This window comes from Leopardus geoffroyi, chromosome B1 (genome assembly GCF_018350155.1).
Source record: "Leopardus geoffroyi isolate Oge1 chromosome B1, O.geoffroyi_Oge1_pat1.0, whole genome shotgun sequence".
NCBI classification, from domain to species: Eukaryota; Metazoa; Chordata; class Mammalia; order Carnivora; family Felidae; genus Leopardus; species Leopardus geoffroyi.
The window spans coordinates 194,975,028-194,992,750 of NC_059327.1; the positions used below are offsets into that span (position 1 = coordinate 194,975,028).

The following is a 17,723-nucleotide window of genomic DNA, read 5'->3' on the forward strand; positions in this document are numbered from 1 at the left end:
TTACAAAGTGGTTGTAATAAGTAATATGTCTACAGCGATATATGTGAGTACATTGCCTCCATCGTTGCCAGCAATCAGTGTTATTGTACTTTTTAAGCCTTGGCAGGAAATGGATATATAAGGTAATACTTCATTGTTCCCTGTCTACCAATGAACATGAGCATCTTTTTCTATGTTTGATGTACATTTGAATTTTCTCTTCTGCAATTTACATATACGTAGACTTTACTATTTTATTTTTTGATAAGACACAATAACTTCATATGTTACAGATACTGTAACTGTGTTATTACTCCCATCTCTCCCATTTTATTGACTTTATAGTATCTTTGGAATGGATATATATATATATATATATATATATATATATATATATATATATTTATGGTCAGTTATGTCCATATTCTTTTGAGTACATCTGGGTTTGTTGTGTTTATTGGGGTCTTCCCAACTCCCACGTTGTGTGCATATTTATGGTCTTTTGATTTTCTGTTTTTCACACTTAAATAGTTTATCCATTTACTTTTTTTTCTTTACTTTTGGCACGAGATAGACATCTAACCTTACTTTTCTTTAGAAAGATAACCAACTGTGTTAGAACTATTAAATAATTTATCATTTTGTTCAGTCTTGAAATACCACCTTTGTCATATATTATATTTTTCATATATAATGAGATTGTTTTCTGGGATATTTTTGTAGTTTCTCTATTTGTCTATTATTGTTCCATACTACATTAGTATGAGTGCAGAAGAGCTGACATTAAGGTTTCACATTCCATACTAGTTGCTTAGTGGCTTACAGCCATGATCTTTTTAAACAAAATCACTCACCTATTTTGTTAGTTGGATGGGTATCTTTTCTGGTCTGAGCCACTTCTGATCTCTGTTGGGGTTGCCCATGGACCTGTGGTCAGCTGGTGCATTGGCTGGTGGCTGGATGACCTAGGATGGTCACACTCACATCTGACTGTTGTAGGCTATTCACACTGGTGCCTCAGTCTCCTCCACTTGACTCCTCCTACTTCAGCAGACTAGTTCAGGCTCAGGTCCATGGCAGTCTTGGGATTTTGAATATGGTAAGAGAGAGAAAGACCTGATGTGTAATCACTTTCAACTTTTTAAAATATATCATTTTTACTACTGTCTTAGTGGTTAAAGCAAGCAGAAGGCCAAATTCAGATTCAAGGCAGGTAGGAGGGGTGGGGGAAATATACTCTGCCCCTTGATGAAAGAGGTGTGCATATAGGAACTAGAAGAATTTGTGGCCATTTTCAGAATCTTCCACATTATAAGAATCTGAATCTAATAGGATCCAGCCATTCTCTAGGTTATTAATTTCCCTTGGAATTTTTTTTCTTCAGAATAAACTCCAGAACTATCAGTAAGATATGGTCTAGTCCCTGCCCACATCAGCAGTGCCCATTCACAATACCTTGAACTCCATCATGTAGGACTATTTTTTCTTCCTCTCTTCTGTACTTTTGCCCAACTTAAGCCAATAGTGAGGGACTGTTATCTTCCTCTCCCCATTTTTCTGCTTTGACTCATACTGGAACTAAAAATTTCCCTTAATTCAACATGCTCTTGCTTATTCCTATCCCCCCAAAAAAGAAGGGGCTATTTTTCTTAATACCAGTCTAACAGCCACAGGGCTTTACATTTGTGTGGTGATCCCTAAGTGAAAGGGCACTGTTCTCTTGTGCCTGCAGCACTTGGAAGGGGCAGCCTCTCCCTTTTCACCTCATCTCTTGTGGTCTCTCCACCAGCCTGGTCCTTTCCCTGAGGAGGAAGCCCACCTGTGATTGGTGAGATACGAGGTAAAAAGACCCCATTACATCTTCCAATAAGCAGCTTCACCTATGCAAAGGTTTAGGCCCATGCTTGCTATACAATAGCAAATAATCCCACCTTCTCTTAGGTAATTGATTCTCGTCTCTATTAAGTAGACTCTGGACTGGAGGAGGGTGATGTCCGACATCCTGTGTGCCTGTGTCTGGAATGTCTTCTTCTCCTTTTCATTCATTTGTGCTTTCACTTGATACTCACCGACTACCTGCTGCATGCCATTGTGCTAGATGCTGAAGATAAAAGGACGAATTAGATCAACCCAAACCCTGTTCTGATGATGTTTATAAATCAAAGTGGTTCTCTTGTAAAGTCTTTCCTCACTGTAAAGTCTTTCCTCACTTCACTCCCATCCCATCCCTACTTCCTATAGCCAAGTACATCTTTTAATCTTTGGTGTTCCTACAACTTTAGCCCATTTGTCATTTCCCAGGGGAAGTATACACACACACACACACACACACACACACACACACACACACACAAGCTTGCTTCCCTAAGCCATACCTTCCAGGAAAAGGATGATAATACAACATAAGGAAGTGGCACTTTTGAACCAAAGCTCACACACAGGAGAATTACTATAATTCCAATCCCTTTAACTTTCCTTCTTTCCCCTTCAAGATCCCTGAAAATCCACATATTCTTTTGGGTGATTAGTATAGTGCTTTTCTGGCAGTGCTGGGACTGATTTCTATTTTCTTCCCTGTGGCTGTAGCCAGAGCTGCTGTTCTGTCTTGGATTCAGCTCTCTGAGACCACAGCCTCTGGACCCTGGCACCCACTGCAGCACTGTAGCTCTGGTTGGGGTGGGAAGCAGACACTTCTCTGAGGTTAAAGCTGTCTACTTAGCTCCTCAATGTAGCAATGCTTTAGTTTCAGTTTTCTCATGGGATTTTTTTTTTTAGAGTTTTGGAGTGAGTTAATTGAGATCTAATTCAGAGAACACTAATGGATCCATCCTTTTTTGCATTTTAAAGATTATTATTATTATTATTATGTGCCAAATGTATTTCCTTTTTTTCTGTATGAATTTTATTTTTCAATTAAAAACAATGGAATGCTTCACAAACTCGTGTGTTATCCTTGCATAGGGGCCATGCTAATCTTCTCTGTCTTGTTCTAATTTTGATACATGTGCTGCTAAAGTGAGCATTAGAGATAGTTCCTCTTTAATGCTTAGTGACACTAACAAATGTACCCATTTTATGGATGAGAGATTAAAGGCCTAGAGAAGAGTCTTGCTCAGAGACAAGTAATCCTCTCCCTGTCCTTCATTCTTATACCCTGGTGTCCCAGGCTGGATTTTCAACCTGAGTATTCAACAGATGCTAAAGCAAAGAGGCTTGCTGTGACCTTTGGGGCTGTCTAAAAGAGCTTATGTCACCAAACAGATTAGGTCTCATGTCTTCCTCAAGAGAGTATGATATTCCACTGTCAGTGGAATTATTATAAATTATTATAAATGATTCCACATTTGTGGAGAGGACTTTGTCTGGCTGATCTTGGAGGGAGCACCCTGCCACCTTCATCTCTGGAGTCTTGGAGCCCAGCTCAGTCTGGCAGATTGTAATGAACTAACCTGTCAGAAAAGTGTGAGCCTGAGATATACTTTGGCTCTTTGCTCTAGTGTAAAACAGTGATTTGATCAAGCCCCTAAAGAAGTGTACCCATGTAATCCTGTGAGTATCGTGGGACACACAGTCACCCTCCTGGTTCCCAAGCGTCTGATGCTTCAGTGGAACCACCTTGCCTGCTGATGCATCAGAAATGAAAGACCAATAATAATAGCCATTATTTATGATATGGTGATTGTATGCTCAACCCAATGGTAAGCTAATTACACATATTGTCTCATTTAGTCTTAACACATCTTTTTTTAAGCTTATTTATTTATTTTGAGATAGAGAGAGAGAGTAGGGGGAGGGGCAGAGAGAAGGACAGAGAGAATCCCAAGCAGGCTCTGTGCTGACAGCGCAGAGCCCAACGTGGAGCTCGAACCCATGAACCATGAGATCATGACCTGAGCTGAAGTGAAGATTCAGATTCTTCACCAACTGAGCCACCCAGACACCCCTAGTCTTAACATCTCTTAGGAAAACACTGCATTTTTCCCATTTTATAAATGAGGACACTAAAGTGCAGAAAAACTAAGTAACCTGCTAATGTCAAACTTCAAATGACAGAGCGAGGCTTCAAATCAAGACAATATGACTCCAGTACCCAAGTCTTTAAAAGAGAGATGACAAAACAATCACTTCATGACATTTCAGAAAATGTCTTGAAAACCTCATGGGGCTTTCCTTGTTTTGGCATTAACAAGGCAAGGCAGGAGGACTGGAGTTGACCCAATAGTGAGTCAGGAGTCCCAGATTCTCATCCTGACTCTGACAACTCGCATAAGCTTCTTGGACTGCGATGTCTTTATTTGTAGAATGATAGACGGAACTAGTTGCTCATGACAAAAATGTCATGGGCTTTGAAGTCAGACAAAGTCAAAAGTTGATTTTACCACATACTAACTGTGCATGCTAGGGCAGGTGGCTTAATCATTCTAAATGTCTTTTTTTTTTTCACACGTGGAGTGGGCATGTAAAACCTTATAATAAAAGCGGTTGTGGTAGATAAATGTGTTATATAAAGAGAGAAGCTCACATGGGGCTTGTGGCGGTTGCCCAGATCAGTGCTCCATGACATGGTCAGGCCCTTCAGCAGGTGGGTCTGGAAATAAGATGTGGTTCCCAGAGCTCCTGTTTATTTATTTACTTCCACCTTCTTTTCCATTGGCCTCCCAGGCCAAGCAACCCTTCTGATCTGTGACTATGGGGTTTGTGGTTTGAATGTTTATGAAATGTGTCTCCCTGGCAGCCACAATCAGAGCCAGGGTTCTCCCCATGGCTCCTTGTTTTAACAACTCATTTTTCTTGGCACAACCTTTGACTGCTGTGGGTATACGATTTCTGTGATCTCTCAGTATCCTCTGTCTGAAAGCGTTGAGGGGGTCTGAACTAACCACCTTTCATCCTTTTGCCTTCTTGGGTTCTTTACTAAGAGAATACTGCACAAAAGGAAAAAAAAGGAAGAAAAATACTTTGTTAATAGCCAAGAATTTAGCACCCACTAATATATAGATATCTGATAATTTTGAGTTAGAGTTGATAAATAAAAGAGGAAGTGAGGTGTCTTATCTCCCCCAAATTTACATGTTGGAACTCGTGGATTAAAGCATGCCTACAGGGGAAAGAACATGTAAATGGACACCAAGCTGAATATATTCACTCAACCAAGGACATGGGGTGGGAAGAAGGAAGCTAACAAGGGGAAGTCTGCCCTAGAACTGAGGCTCTGCCCAAGGGATATTTTTTCAGAAGAAAGATGAGAAAGAGATGGGGCAATGTGGGTTCCTGCCTTATAAGGGTATAGTGGCCTCATCCTCCAGTAAGTGTGGCTCAATGAATATATAATCTCTGATCAGTCAGCTCAACAATGTTTCATTCAGAGAGGGATTCAAGATGGAGTAGAAACATGAAATAGGCCTGCCATGAAAAACAATTCCAACATTTAAAGGAAAAGTTCTAGAAGTCTTCTCTCTCACAAGTTATTAATCAGAAAGGACTCATATATATATATATATATATATATATATATATTTTTTTTTTTTTTTTTCAAATTGCCAGATGATTCACTTAAAAAATTCTTGTTAAATTCCCAGATTATCAAGGTGGAAAGAATTATTATTGAGGGCATCTAGTCAATCAACCAATCTATTGAATGGATAAATAAACAGGTCTCCAGAAAGAAGTGACTTGTCTAAAGTAGAAGAATTCCAGGGTCTTATATTCCTTAACCCATATTCTTCCCCTATACTAAAGCATCTATTTAACTTTGAAATGCTATTATATTGTTTTCTTTATTCTCTTGTCCTTTTTCGCTTATTCCTTCTTGTCTTTTTAAAAATGTTCTTCCAATACTAATGTATATCCCACCTATATCCAGAAAGAATTTGCTTGTGTACACAGAAGACTACTAAAGGAAGAATTCATTCCAGATATATACCCAGTAGAAATAAATATGCATATCCACCAACATAATTATATACAAATGTTCATATTAGCTTTTTCTACTTTGAGAAACAACTCTTATGCTTATTGACAGAAACATAGATAAATAAATTGTGATATATTTATACAGTGGAAGATACACAGCAATACAAAAGACAAACTACTGGTGAACACAATGACATAGACGGACTTCAAAGACATTATATTAAACAAGACACCCAGACACAGAGGATTGTGCACTTTATGATCCTATTTATAGGAAGTTCAAGAATGACCAAAGCTAATCAATGTAACAAAAGTCATATGATGGAGTTGGGGTTGGGAGCTATTGATTGGGAAGGGGCACAATCTTACGGGAGCATGAAAATAATTGATATCTTGTTCTTGCCAGTGGTTATAAGGGTGTGTAAAAATGCAAACATGCATCAGCCTGTATACTTTATAGTACATGAATTATACCCATGTTTAAAACAAATATTAAAGACCACTAGGAGGGTGCCTGAGTGGCTCAGTCGGTTAAGCATCTTACTTTGGCTCAAGTCATGATCTCATGGTTCGTGGGTTCGAGCCCTGCATTGAGCTCTGTGTTGACAGCTCAGAACCTGGAACTGTTTCCAATTCTGTCTCTCTTTCTCTCTTTCTCTCTCTGTCCCTCCCCTGCTCACACTCTGTCTCTCAAAAATAAATAAGCGTTAAAAAAAAAGAGAGCACTAGAAAAGCTGAACTATGGTAATGGAAAGAATGGTTAACATACTCCAAAGTTAGGCTAATAGAATTAGGGTCAATGAATATAAAATTTAATTTTGACGTAGCAGCCAATGAAAAAAATCTTAATCATTTGTCACTCCCATTTTTAAAATTAAAAAAATATCATCAGGAGAGAGATTTTAGAAGTGACATTTTCCTTGTAAAATTAACTTATCATGTAGTCCTTTAAATGAAAGATGTTGGGCAAAATAATGGACAAAATCTGATAGTAACTCAGCAGAAATGTTGAAATATATTAATATGCCCATTTTTATACAAGTCTTTCATCAAATTGACATTTATGATAAAATGTAATGAAGAGATTTCCTTAGAGAAGTAAGGAAATTCAGGTGATCATTACCTAACGGCCCAGAGACAAAGATTACCTAACGGCCCAGGGACAAAGCTTTGACCAACATGTCTCAACTATGACATGTACAGGAATCACTTGGGGGTCTTGTTAAAATTTCATGCAGATTCAGCAAGTTAGGAACAGGACTACTCTTTTGAATTACAAGGGCTTAGACTACTTAGGAAGTCTTAACTCATCATTTGTGTTATTTGTATTGGAGTAATTTGTTAAAAATAAGATTTCTGGGCTCTCTTTCCATAGGAGGTGAGACCAAAGATGCTTTTTCTTTCCTTAATAAATCTCAAGAAGATTATGATATACACTAAAATTTTATAGCCACTGACTTAGAGAAATGGGTTTGTGACATGCCCCTTACAATTTTCCAGTCATTATAATTGTTGCATCTGGTTTCACATATCAGGAGAAAGGAAGAGAAAGGGAAAGCACATATTTTCTATATCTTACATGCATTATTCACTTAATGGATGTGCAATTTAATCTTAGTTCATTTAATACTAATGAGTACCCAATGAGGTGGGATTTATTTTCAATATTTTAGCGTTAAGAATAATAGCTAATCATTATTAAGCATATACTATGTCCTAGACACTGTAATAAATGCTTTAGAAGTACCATATCAATATCTATACTACCCAAAGCAATCTACACATTTAATGCAATTCCTATCAAAATACCACCAACATTCTTCACAGAGCTAGAACAAACATCCTAAAATTTGCATGGAACCACAAAAGACCCCAAATAGCCAAAGCAATCCTGAAAAAGAAAAAACAAAACAAAACTGGAAGCACCATGATTCCAGACTTCAAGCTATATTACAAAACTATAGTCATTAAGACAGTATGGTACTGGCACAAAAACAGACACATTAGATCAATGGAACAGATAAGAAGATCCAGAAATGGACCCACAACTATATAGTCAACCCATCTTTGACAAAGCAGGAAAGAATATCCAATGGAATAAAGACAGTCTCTTCAGCAAGTGGTGCTGGGAAAACTGGACGGTGACATGCAGAAGAATGAAACTAGACCACTAACACTACACACAAAATAAATTCAAAATGGAAGAAAGACCTAACTGTGAGACAGGAAACCATCAAAATCCTAGAGTAGAACACAGGCAGCAACATCTTTGACCTTGGCTGCAGCAACTTTTTACTAGACATGTCACTGAAGGCAAGGGAAACAAAAGCAAACATGAACTACTGAGACTTCATCAAGATAAAAAGCTTCTGCACAGTGAAGGAAACAATCAACAAAACTAAAGAGCAGCCTATGGAATGGGAGAATATATTTTCAAATGACATGTCTGAAAAAGGGTTAGTATCTGAAATCTATAAAGGACTCATCAAACTCAACACCCAAAAAACAAACAACCCAGTTAAGAAATGGGAAGAAGACATGAATAGACATTTTCCAAAGAAGACATTCAGATGGCTAATAGACACATGAAAAGATGTTCAACATCACTCATCATCAGGGAAATACAAATCAAAATCATGATGAGATTTCATCTCACACCTGTCAGATGGCTAAAATTCACTACACAAGAAACAACAGGTGTTGGTGAGGATATGGAGAAAGGGGAAACCTCTTGTACTGCTGGTGGGAGTGCAAACTAGTACGGCCACTCTGGAAAGCAGTATGGAAGTTCCCCAAATAATAAAAGTTGATCCAGAAATTGCATTAATAGGTATTTACCCAAAAGATGCCAAGATACAGATTAAAAGGGGGGTACCTGCACCCCAATGTTTATAGCAACATTATCGACAATGCCAAACTATGGAGAAAGCCCAGATGTCCATCAACTGATGAAAGGATAATATCTTACCATTTGCAGTGACATGGATGGAGCTAGAATGTATTATGCTAAGCGAAATAAGTCAATCAGAGAAAGACAAATATATTATTCAACTCATATGTGGAATTTAAGAAACAAAATAAAGAATATATGGGAAGGGGAGTGAAAGAGAAGAAAGGGTGACAAACCACAAAAGACTCTTAATAATAGAGAACAAACTGAGGGTTGATGGAGGGAAGTGAGTGGGAGATGGGCTAGATGGGTGGTGGATACTAAGGATTGCCCTTGTGATGATCACTGGGTGTTGTATGTAAATGATGAATCACTGAATTCTACTTCTGATATCAATATTACTCTTTTTGCTAACTAAAATTTAAATAATGATAATAATAAAAACACCATCTCAAAGAGCAGCATAATGAAATAGGTTGTGTTGTTTCATCTTAGTTTTATAGCTCAAATTATGACACCACTCTAGGGTGTGTCTGACTTTCTAGAGCTCAAGCCTCCGCCTCTACATATAGGGCTTCTCTCAATTGTCATAACATAAGAAGCAGTAAGGCCAGCTTGCAACCCAGATATATATATATTTTTTGCTTCCACTGTAACAATTTGACCAACTGGCACACCTTATTTTCCTACTCCATCCTTCAACTATTTTGCTTTGAGGAGTATCAGTGAAAAGACTTAGGGTCTTAGATCACAATTGTTAACATCTGTATGGTATTTTCAGTTTATATGTAGATTGTGTACAGAATACTTTAGCTGATTTGGTTCTCCAAACCACATGTATCCTCATCTTATGAATGAGGAAACCAAGTGCCAGGAAAATGGAATTAATTCTCTGTAATACAGATGTGAAACTTCTCACTCCAAATCTGTGACCTTCCACTAGGCCAGTCTGCCAAGGGAAGAGAGAGAAGAATGTGGGACAGTGGGAAAAGTAAGCATTTGGGAATCAGCAGCATTGCATTATGGTCCTGGCCCTGCCAATAGCTAGATGCAACCTTGGACAGTCTGATTTCTCTTTTTGAGACATAACTTTTTCAGTCTTAAAGAGTTTGAGTGGACTTGCTATTTTTAAATAGCGTCAGCTCATTTTTATCAAAACTCCTCTTTAAAAGAAATCTTAGTGGCTCTTGGTAGCTCATTTGGTTAAGTGCCCAATTCTTGATTTTGGCTCAGGTCATGATCTCATGGTTCATGGGTTCAAGCCCTGCATCAAGCTCTGTGATGATGGTGCAGAGCCTGCTTGGGATTCTGTCTCCCTTTCTCTCTGCCCCTCCTCTGCTCACTCTATCTCTGTCTCTCAAAATAAATTAATAAAAACAAACATTATAAGAATTCTTACAATGGAGCACTAACTCATAAAGCAAATCTTAAGGTACACAGTTAACAATTGGAACACTGAGAACCCATCCTTTCCATTCTAGGGCGGGGCAGGAATTATGTCTTTTGTTCATTAAGTCCTAGATGAGTGTCTGACACACGGTAGGCACTTATTAAATTCTTGTTGAATGAACAAGGCTCCTTTAGGGATTCCTTGTAGCTATCTGGGGCACAGTGTAAAGACAATTGGATCAACAGGTGTCAAGATTTTGTGTGGTTGTAAGAGGACACATTCTTAGAAACTAAAGCTGCTCATAAGAGTTCAGACCAAAAGTGGAGATTTCTCTGAGTATCCTTTTATAAAAAGGGGCCTCAGGTGTTTCCAGGAAAGTCAGTTCTACCACGAAAGAATTGTGAAGTGCTATTTTTCACATTTTGTTGTATAATATGCTTAAGGATTGGGCAATTTGTTCTACATTCTTTCTCAATAAAATATAAACTGAATAACACAGCAAAACAGACAAAAACTAGATTTCCTTAGTGATTTTTAAATTTTTTTTCTTTTCTGTGAACTCTGTGTACAAATCTCCCCCTCCCCCCCCACCTCTTCTGCAAAATTTGTGGGTCCTCATGGAAACTAGTTTTCTTTGTATGTTGTCTATACATCTGACTATGGCACAGCTGTGACATTATTGTATTTTTAGATTAAAAAAAAAGTTTTATGAAAAGTTCCAAAAATACAAAAAGTGGGATTAATTACTAGCACAATATTTAGAATTATTTAGAAATATGAATCAATAAACTCCCATACACGCTTAGATTCTACATTGCCAGGAGCTTATCACATTTATTTTACCTATTCCCATTTTCTTTTGTGAAGAATTTCAAAGCAGATCAGACACCATATCATTTCACTCCTACTTCAGCACACTGTCAAGATTTTGATTTATTTTATTTTGGTCAGAAAGAAAATTTAAACTTTGGGGAGGAGAGTGCACATAGCTCAATTTCATTTATATTTTAAATGAGCTCAGCAAAAATCATATGACTTCACTCATATGAGGACTTTAAGAGACAAAACAGATGAACATAAGGGAAGGGAAACAAAAATGATACAAAAACAGGGAGGGGGACAAAACAGAAGAGACTCATAAATATGGAGAACAAACTGAGGGTTACTGGAGGGGTTGTGGGAGGGGAGATGGGCTAAATGGGTAAGGGGCACTAAAGAATCTACTCCTGAGATCATTGTTGCACTCTATGCTAACTAATTTGGATGTAAATTTTAAAAAATAAATAAAAAATTTTAAAAAATGAGCTCAGCCATTTAATTGCATAAATTGATAAGACTGATTCCTCACATTGCTGAAATATGTATACACATATACATATATGATATATTGTACCTATACGCATATATATTATACATATAGCATTTAATACATAATAAATATGTATAACTTAGTATTGTGTAAAAGTCACTATATTTCCTTTTTTAAAAATCCCTATTGGGGCGCCTGGGTGGCGCAGTCGGTTAAGCGTCCGACTTCAGCCAGGTCACGATCTCGCGGTCCGGGAGTTCGAGCCCCGCGTCGGGCTCTGGGCTGACGGCTCAGAGCCTGGAGCCTGTTTCCGATTCTGTGTCTCCCTCTCTCTCTGCCCCTCCCCCATTCATGCTCTGTCTCTCTCTGTCCCAAAAATGAATAAACGTTGAAAAAAAAAATTTAAAAAAAAATCCCTATAAATTCTTCCTAAGGCGGGGACTACTGCTCTATTTTACAGATGAGAGAACAGAGACTAGAAAATAAGTGGATGTGGACTTGATCTCAGAGCCTATGCTGCGCACAACCTGCCATATTTTAGTTGAGATTTAGATTTGGCATAACATGCGCAACTTTCTTTTCCTTCAGAGTTGCAGCACGTGCTATAAGGACCCTAGACATTATCTGATGTAATAGCGTTTATCCCTGGATCCCCATTAGAATGACCCCGTGCCCAGGTGCTTTCTCAGGCCAATCATTTAAATCAGGATTTCTCAAGGAAGGTACCAACTCTGGAATTTTTAGAAGCACCCCAGGTAATAGTCAGGATGGAGGACCATTAATAAATCCTAGGGACGACTCTTTATAACCAGAAGGGGAGACCAAGGCCCGCTCAGATAGAAGGGATTTCTTCAATATTTCATTGTTCCTTCCTGGTAGATCTGAGCCCAGTCTGGTTATAGGGAAGTGAAGTGTTTTGCTTTAGGTTCATCCTTTTGTGACATGGACGAGGTTTACAGAGAATATTTTTATTGTAATTTTTGAGAACACACTACCTGCTTTCAGACACTTAATAGTTCAGTTTACTATGACCCCTAAATTGGTGCTGGTCAGGCTGTTTATTTTGTTCCTTGCCATATGTGCATCCCACACCTGACCCTCTGTACTGATGATCATTGTGGTTTAGAAATCTCATGTGCTTTATAATTCTGTCACATAATGCTTTACTATTTGAGATTCGCCTGTTTTTGATTAGGGGTGTAGTAATGGAATTTTTTGTTTAATTTCTGAATCTACATATTCAGAGGGACATGGTTAAGATAGAGTTGATCTGATGCAGTGTTTCTCAAAATACTGGTTGTTACACATTAGCAGGTTACGACATAAATTTGTGAGTCATGACCAGCATCTGAAAAAAAATATAGACTAGGCTGGAAAACATGAGAACTGATTGCAGATAATAATTAAGGGGTGCGTGTGTGATGTGCGTGTGCGCACACGTGCATATACGTGCATGCATACTAGGTCACAATGTGAATCCACCTGTTTTCGGTAGAATGATGATGTAAGAAGTTTGAGAATCATTGTTCTAGAAGATGTGACTGAAAAGTATAGGATCTTGAAACTGTCTTACATAAGAAATGGTATAACAAAGTGAAAACATTGGTGCTTTCTCTCAGAATCACTTCTTATTTTCATTTGTCTTCCTTGTATCTTGTGTCCTCTTTTATCTTCTCATGCAAAAATCACACACACACATTTTACAGACACATGCATATATAGTTATGCTTAAATATAAACATTAATACAAAAATATGTGAGAGTTGACTTTCAGTATTTGGTAATATAATACAGCATTGTGTATAAAAGAATTAGATTTTTTCTGAGTAACTCCAGAAGGCAGAACTGAGAGTTTAGGACACCAGCATGAATGGAAGGAAATCAATGGGACACCAGATTTCAGTGCATGTGACCATATTTATAACTTTTGCTGACAACTGGTATTCCTAATAAGAGAATAGGCTTCCTGTCTTTGTATTGTGCGAAACTATCTCAAGATGATCATTTGCCAGTCTTGTTATGTCAGGTCGAAGCTTTGGGGCTACAGCTAAGCTGTCTTCCAGTTCTCTGGGGTCTAGGATCAAATGTCATCTGTAAAGACCCAGAGGTAAGAAAGAGTGTTACACATTCATGAGACGATAGATGCAAATAGTTCAGTGGGTCTCAATATAGACTGTGAGGGGTAGGGGCTGTAGAATCAAGTAGAGATGTGCCCATGTAAGGCCTTCTAAAGCCAATATAAAAATACTTGATGTTATCATGAGGTCAGTGGTATGTGACATTAAAGAGTTCTAAGTCTGAGCAAATTTGATCAGATTTGTATCTGGTGTCTGTTTTGGAGGAGGATGGTGGTGGTTGTCACGGTCCAAAAGAACCGGATGACAGTCTTTAATGATGAGTAAAATAAAAACAGATTCAAGGGCTACCTTTAGGGTTTAAGTGTAAATGGAGGGCAATGAAGAAGAAAACACACATATGGAAGTGTGGTTAAGGGCCCAGGCTTTAAAGTTAGAGTAAAATCCACATCCGTTTACCACTTCTGAGTTCTGTGCCTATAGACAAGTAAAGCTTCAGAAACTTTATCTATAAGATGTGAATAATAGTAGCACTTATTTCATAGAACTAATGTAAGAATTCAATAGAGGAAAGCATGTCAGTGTTTGAGAGCTATTTTTTCTAAAGACTTTAGTTTTCAGAGAAGTTTTAGGTTTACAGCAAAATTGAGAGGAAGGTATAGAGATTTTCCATATACTCTCTTCCTTCATGCATGCAAAGCCTCCTTCATTATCAATATCACTTACCAGTGTGCTACATTTTTTACTGAGGATGAACCTACATTAACACAGCATAACCTCCCAGAGTCCATAGATTACCAAAGGGTTTACTCATGGTGTTGTAGGTTCAATGGGCCTTAAAAAACATATATTGGCATATATCCATCATTATAATATGATACAGAGTATTTTCATTGTCCTAAAAATCCTCTTTGCTCTACCTTTTCTTATCTCCTACTATCATCCCTGGCAACCACAGATATTTTCATTGTGTCCATAGTTTCTCCTTTTCGAGAATGTTACGGAGTTAGAATCATACAGTATGGAACCTTCTCAGATTGACTTCTTACATTTAGTGGTATGCATTTAAGTTTCCTCCATGTCTTCTCATGGTTTGGTAGCTCATTGCTTTTTAGCACTGAGTAATATTTCATTGTCTGGATGTACCACAGTTTGTTATCCATTCACCTTCTAAAGGACATCTAGGTTGACGAGCTATTTTTTATATTGTGAAATGGAAACTGTATTAAATTTTCTTTCCACTTTGTGGGTTCAGTCATTCTCAGAAAAACCTCCCATCATTTTTATAATATTCTAAGTTACAAGAATTGACATAAGGAAAGAAGTGAGCCATAGTGTGTGGAGGGGACACAATCATTCAAGCAGATTCCTTTAAGAATTCTGTCTTAACAAGGTTTGACTTTGTCTAGGTGTGCCAAACATTATGCAAAAATTGAATACTGAAATCCATTAAGATTTTAGCTCCTTGAATTTACTTCAGTCTTTGACTTTATTTATTTCTTGCTGTGACACATAGATTTAAAACCCAAATGTTAAGAAAAAGCTAATTTTAAAGTTTTAAAAATGAGGAAGCAAAGCATTATTTAGCTTGAAGTCACAATAAAAACTATTCCAAATCCTTCATTTGGAAATAGGATTTTCTTCTCTGTTGTTCTCTAAACCAAAGGCATAAATAAGTGAAACAAAATACAGGTTTCTACAAATGCTATTTGGTAAAAATTGTAAATAGAATCTTAATTATGATTCACAGACAGTGACCCAAGGGTAAAAGAAAAAAAAAATGTTTGTTATATTTGTTTAACCAATTTTTGTTGGCAGAAAATTGGTCTTTTCTTTCAATATTCATCATGTTTGTATCATCCAATGATCTGATAAGAATTTACCACATGTTCGTATCTGCATAAAGGTAAAGAATGGTAGGAACTCCTTAAATTCTGGCCTTCCTTTTGCTTCTCCACTGGCATGGCCCTAATTATCCATTTCTGAACTATTCCCACAGTCTTTGAACCTGATATTTATTTGTGTTCTCAGATTCTTAATCCTGCAACCGTCTTCCATGTTAACGAAAGATACTTCTAAAATGCAAGTCTTTCTGATCACTCTACAGGTTAATTACGGAGAGCCAGGTATATGTGGGGGGTGGGGGTGGGGGCAGGGAGGAGATGACCACACTCCCTAGCATAATGCACCAAACCTTCATGACCCTTACTTCACTGTCTTCCCCGTGAGGGTCATGCACTATGTACACACACTATGGGCCATCCTGAGTCAGCTATAAATAACATCCTTCTCAGAAATGTACTTATCTTCCTTTCATGACTGAGAAAACACTCATTTTCAAAACCCGACCTCAATGTCTCATTTTCCGGACTGGATCAGTTCTATTTCCTTATTGATAATATACTCTATAAACAAATGCTCCAATAAACTTACCAAATCTTTAATGCATTATATTATAAATCATAAAAATATGTGATGCTTATGAACATTTATAGCTTATTTGTATAGACAAAGCAACTATTCATTCTACAGGTAGATTCTAGGCATGTGTTTATGTCCTACTGGATCCCTTATAATGTCTCTCAGGATGCACCCATCTCCACTTGTGTTCCTATGACAGAAAACTGATACATACACTCATTGGTAACAGCAGATCAAGACAGACAATTTCTGCCTGTCTTCTCTAAAGAAATCTTGGCTTACAGCACAGATATGCTGGAGATGGATCTCATCTGCTTATGGTGCCCCCTTATCTATTCCCAATTTCCCCTTGGTGACATCATATTGGTAGTTTAACATTAAGTGTGGTGGAAGTATTTGTACCATGAAGATGGGCAAACACTACACATCATGCTTTTTCACCTAGAGAGTTGGGTACTCATTTTTCACTTCCTGATCTCTCAAATTAAAGCCTCCCATTACATGTTGTCATAACCACGCTCCTCTTCTTTGTAGCACTTACCTTAGTTATAAGTTGCTGTTCACTTCCATTGGGAAGATTAACTAAGATCGTGTATATTAAATACTGATTGCAGGTCTTGAGACAAAGGATCCAAACTATCTAAGTTATTAAGTTTAATTATTACTATGTAATTACCTGATAAGTATTATTCCCCATCCCCCCCATGCCCCCCCCTCAACGCACATGACTATAACTTCCATGAAAGCAGGACAATATTTGTTTTTTTATCCTCAGGATCTGGCATAGTGCCTGGCCCATGGTAGATGAATGATTACATTGAGAGAAATGAATAAATGAAATCACTATTTTTTTTTTTTTTTTTTTTTTTTTTTGCTGCTGGTAACAGCTCTCTGATCTAACATACATTACCATACACTCAATCATTTTCATGTTTGCTGCTCAGAGTAATTTGGGATTGGATTCTGCATATTACCTGTTGTAGGGGGTATGGATGAATGTCCTACCCATGATTCTGTCATATTACTCATAAGTATTTGTGTCTGTCCCTGTCTTTCAGTGAATTATAAATATGAAGACAGGTTTCCTGAGAGACTAAGTAACCTTTAAAAAATATTTAGTGAGTAGGAACAACAAATGCATCTTGGGGATTCATGTCTAGGAAATAGACTTAATTAGATACTTAACCATTCACTATTATCCCTTCCCTTCTATGCAATAATGTGGCTTTGATTTGGTTACTATGGCTGTCCCCAAGATGTCCTTGTTTTAAGAAAATGCATTTTTTCCCCAATTGTCTGTTCTGAGGATGTTACTAAAAGATAGTTATAAAGTATTTTTAGCTTTCTTTTTTCTCAGTTGATTCATTAGTGGGAATGCAGCTAAAGTGTGGCTTCATTAAGTCTTTTCATTGATGGGAGTACATTCACATAAAAAAAAAAACCTTGGCCTTCCAACGCTAACTTTCATCATGACAGGCATCCAGGGCTTCCTGCTCACAAGTGGATCTTGCATCTTTAATAAGAACATCAGGGTGCTTAGCAGCTAGGGCTGCATAGTCAAGGCAGCATGTATGGATTTAAAGGTCAATCTGGGAAAAAGAAACTGTTTTTGTTTTTTAGTGCTTTGCTTTGCAAACAGGTGATTTGGAACATCTCAGATCTTACAGCACCAGAAATCCAGTGTGCAAGTTTTCATAATTCTGGCAGCTACCCATGACATTGTATTCTTAGCATGAATGTATTGCT

At 37.6% G+C, this 17,723-nt stretch overlaps 1 non-coding gene across 1 annotated transcript; it reads right to left on the reverse strand.

Moving 5' to 3' along the window:
• Positions 1-2,895: 2,895 nt before the first annotated feature.
• LOC123596557 lies at positions 2,896-3,002 on the reverse strand. Its single transcript, XR_006711732.1, has one exon. It is a non-coding gene; the product is annotated as a U6 spliceosomal RNA (small nuclear RNA).
• Between the last annotated feature and the right edge of the window lie 14,721 nt (positions 3,003-17,723).